We start from the raw sequence: 4,990 nt of genomic DNA on the forward strand, positions 1-4,990 counted from the left end.
CAGGATAACAGCCGATGCCACCTTCATAAATCCGACGTGGAACCAAGATGTGCAGTCGTCGCACGCCACGGTTTAATGTAAAGTTAATGCCCACTACCTTTCGTCCCTTCAGGTCTGAACCAATCCGGCTACCGTAGCGGCCACTGGGTGCGAAACCCAACCGGCACAGCCTCAGCCATCACTAGGGTGTACGCAGAAAGGGCCTTTACAAGTTATAGAGAAACCATGGCAACAACAACTGCAGCTCCTGTATGAAGATTTTCTCATCCTGTGCCTCGGCTTTAGTAGTTTGTAACATGTAACGTGGGAAGAATCTTCAGCTTCTGTTTGAACAGAATGACCTGAGTCACTGGTAGAATGTCTTATAGTGGTTCAATGCAGCTAAGAGACGTCACTGGTAGATCAAATGCCTTGCTGAAGTTCAGTATGATTGCGTCAGTCTGTCTTCCCTCATTAGTTGACTCTGCTAGTTCATGTGACGCTGTGGGCAGCAGAGTCTCTCATCTTTGTTGTGGTTCAAACCCATGCTGCTCATCGATTAGTGTGTTGTATCTTTCCTTGCGATCATGTATACTTGTATATAGTCTTCTCCTATATCGTGTTCTTCTCTCTAGATCATGAAATCAGATATGACAGGTTCAGGGGTGCCTGAGGTGCCCGAGTTGCAGGTGAATCATAGGACTGCATGCAAACTTTGAAGTGGCGTTGGTGCTGCTTGGCAGGCAATGACATCCAGAAGACGGCTACTTGACAGCTTGGACAAGGTGACATTCTCAGTCTTGAGACGACAGATAGAGAAGTCTCCATGTGATAGCGGCAGGACAATGGGAAGCATAGTCTCCAGATCAGTGTAGATGGCACCTAGCTTGGTGACAATATTCATCTTTTCCTGAAAGATGATCTCACAGGTCGCCGCTATACCGGTACACTGTGGCTCGTTATTACGTTGCGGCCTCAATCAGTGCGCAGATGTTTCGGCCAGATTCTATCTGTTGGTTTTTTTAATCATCTTCCTTCTTCCTCGTCTTCGGCGTCAGTCGTCTTCTCTACTTCTATCTTCGCCTTCTTTTTCTTTCTCCTCCTCCTTCTTCCTCGAGATGATTTTAAAACCACTGCAAAAGTTGTTTGAACGTTAATACCCTATGGTGTGGATAGATTAATGTTAAGTACCGGCTAAAAGCTAGTAAGCATATAGCTTGTGTGCTTGGACCACCAATGGTTTGAGAGGAATATCGATAAAAACACATGCCGGATGTTTAGCAGCCGCAGCACTCCATAGCATCCACAAATCTACGCATTGGACAGAGCGAGGTTTCTACTCCAATAAGTCATACACGTATAACTGTTACTAAGACAGATATTACATTTAGTCACTAACATTGATTTTTAAATAAATATTAGGCGTGGCTCGCACCGGTTCCGGACGAGGAACCGCTAAGCTTACGGCGTCCGGACATCCATCTCACACAGTGAGTCTTACACACACGTAACACCAGATTCAGCGCAATGCGCAGTACGTGTGTGTGTGAGTGTGTGTGTGTGTGTGGTGTGTAGTTTGTGTGTGTGTTGTGTGTGTGTGTGTGTGTGTGTGTGTGTGTTTGTGTAGTGTGTGTATGTGGTGTGTGGTTGTGTGTGAGAGAGAGAAGAGAGAGAGGAGAGAGAGAGTAGAGAGAGAGAGGAGAGAGAGTAGGAGAGAGAGGACAGAGAGAGAGAGAGTAGATGAGAGAGAGGAGATGAGAGAGAGAGAGAGAGAGAGAGGGAAGAGAGAGAGAGAGAGAGAGAATGAGAGAGAGAGAGAGAGAGAGTAGAGAGAAGATGAGAGAGAGACAAGAGAGAGAAGAGAGAGATGATGAGAGAAGAGAGAGAGAGCATGGAGAGAGAGGAGAAAGAGAGAGAAGAGAGAGAAGAGAGAGAGAGAGAGAGCGAGAGAGAGAGAGAGAGAGAGAGGGAGAGAGAGAGAGAGAGCTGTGTCAGCCGTGTATGGTTGTGTGTGTTGTGTGTGAGAGGAGAGATAGGGCGAAGAGAGACAGAGAAGGTAGAACAGCACAGTGTATATATTATTACGGCAAGGCTATATGTATAATTTTCGTCAATCAGCAGAGCGCAAGCGTCCGCGTTGCGCAAGTAATCGCTTGCATGTGAGTAGATGCGCGGACGCGTAGCCTGGGGCTAGGCGACCGGTCCGACGCGTAGCCACTGCGTAAATAAATTAATATATTACTGACCGAAATGGTGGCTATGCTGGCTTCACTAGAGTAGACTGTAGAGTGTAGTCTGTACTGTAGAGGCATTGCCTGACCTAAACCGACCAGGCTCTCCGACTAGTTACACGGCACGTAGTGTTAAGCGAGATGGGAACTTGTGGCTATGCCTGACCAAGCGCCATGCTAACTTTATCATAGGGCTATGGAGAAAGCTTACCTCGTAACTATGGAATGTCTAAAGTCTCTCCACTTTTCATACCGAGTATCATACAGCAAGAAATAGGTTTAATTCTTTGTTTTAATGTTTTAAATTCACTGAAACATAAGTCATAACAAAAGTAACGCCATTTTAAAAAGTAGTGAAAAGCGCCATCTCTAGGTTCATATAGGAACTATATATGCCTTTTTCAGCCAAAACTTTTTCACCCTCCCCAAACCCCAAAATGTGGATATGCGGCTATAATTCGCGTTTTTACAGTCATATTAAAACACATATACACGCACACACAAGCGGACGCGCACACGCGGGTATGGTCGCACGCACGCTTGTATATTGCTACGTGCGGTGCCGGTTTGTAGGCCTATAGCTCGTGTGACGGCGCGTACGTGTGATCCCCATCTCCCTCTCCATTCCTCCCTCCCTCCGCCACTCTTACCCGTGATCTGCTCTTTCCTTCGTTCTCCCCTCTCACTCCCTTCCCCACAGTATTCCCCTTTCCCCTCTCGCGGATAGTATCGCCCACGGCATCAAGTTCACGGTGAAAAGTTAGCCAGGCAAATGGCTGGTTTTCAGCCTAAACTTTTTCACCCCCCTCCCCCCAAAAGCACAAAATGTGATTATACGCCTAAAATACGCGTTTTTACAGTCACATAAACACACATAAGTTCTTATATTGTAATCATTATTATATTATATTATCAGGAGTAGATAAAGACTCTTTATCTACTCTTTATCTACTCCTGAAATTATAACCGCGAATGGCACACGGCTATACAGGGCCGTAGCTAGGAATTAATGTATGGGGAGGGGGGGGGGGCAAAATGAACAAGCATAGACCCCTTGCACGTGACGTCATCAAAACAAAGGCGGCCATGTTGGCATCATTGGTGCGACCGTGCGACGTGGTTACAGCGTGGAAAGTTCAGTTTAGGAGGAGGCGCTCGCTTCTAGGTGGGGTCTGCCGTGGGGGCATGCCCCAGGAAATTTTGAAATATAGAAGCTCTGAAATGCCATTTCCAGCCATTTCAGGTAGGTTACATACTTAAAACGTCAATATCAATCAACTGTAAATTGTTGTTATTTGTGTTTAAACTTAACATAAGAGCTCCACACCGCGTTTTTTTGGCGGGGGGAGGGCAGCCCCCTGCCCCCCTGCTAGCTACGGCCCTGCTATACAGTTTTGTCGGCTGAACACCTGGTCTAAATAAACTGTAATACTTCCCCAAATCCGATTCAATTCACACTCATAACAAACGGTTTTCATAAAAAAACAGAAAGAAAAATATTTTTATTCAATATAAATCTTTGTGAATATCGACATAAATTCTTAGAAGTCAGGCCATTAATAAGGAAGGTACACAAATCATGAAAGCGGAATAGTGGCTTATAGAACATATACGACTCTCTTTCCTTGTTCTGTTTATCACCTACCAAGCCATCCATGGGCAGGAATGCTATACCGCGTAAATACGGAGAATGTATATTACAAGCATCATTGTTAACCACACGATGAGACTCCGTCTAGAGTCTATGCGCGTTGAAAATAGAATATATAGTCAGAGAAAAACGACTGCGCTTCAAGAAATTCAATTACATTTCGTTGAGTGACTGCTCCCTATGCTTTTGCTATTTTGCCAAAGTAACGTAGCAGTGGTTATACAAGAACTAACATATATAATGCTACCTTACTCATAGATTAAAATTGCACAGAACGTCACTTCAAGATTATATTTAGTTGGTACATAGGAGAACAATTTGACAGTAGCACTCATTAACAAATAAATCGTATGGCAAGACACGCATAGTTTCTCCAATACACACCAACTTACTATAAACTCACTAGAAAGCAAAGATCTGTCAATCTCAAGCACTGATCTCTATATACCAACAACATGAGAGATAGTTAATATAAGTTAGTATACTAGAGATCAGTGATTTCAAGGCAGTCAATGCCTTACCGACGACGTCTCTCTCACAAATGATACGTGAGTGCCACCTAGTGGTCGAACTTTGAATGATTTATTACCGGTATACCGTCACCATTTCTCATTGAGCAATGATGCAATTGTGTTAAAACACGTTCACTTGTGAAATAAACGATTCTCTTCACGTCAAGAAGCAACTACGTACCTTATAAAATGCACCACTTTTAGTCATTGCATTGTTATTATTAAAACAATAACCGATCGTTTTTAATCGTTTATATTACAATATATACATGATTATTATATGTGAGAAACTATTTTATATTTGTGCTCGTATCTATCAAATATGAACAGTCAAGTTCAATGTAATCGAGGTTAGTTAGCTCTCTCTCTGTGTGTGTGGTGTGTGGTGGTGTGTGTGTGTGTGTGCTGCTGTGTATGTGTTGTGTTGTGTGTGGTGTGTGTGTGTGTTGGTGGTGTGTGTGTGTGTGTGTGTGTGTGTGTGTGGTGTGTGTCTCACACGGAGCTTTATAATGATTGCGTATCATTAGGGAGAAGTAAAACCTCTAGCGCGACCTTGCATACTATACTCAGCATTAAGGGGCCACTCATATGAATCACAGATTCCTACTAATTATTAT

This window comes from Priapulus caudatus, unplaced genomic scaffold (genome assembly GCF_000485595.1).
Source record: "Priapulus caudatus unplaced genomic scaffold, Priapulus_caudatus-5.0.1 Scaffold2550, whole genome shotgun sequence".
NCBI lineage: Eukaryota > Metazoa > Priapulida > Priapulimorpha > Priapulimorphida > Priapulidae > Priapulus > Priapulus caudatus.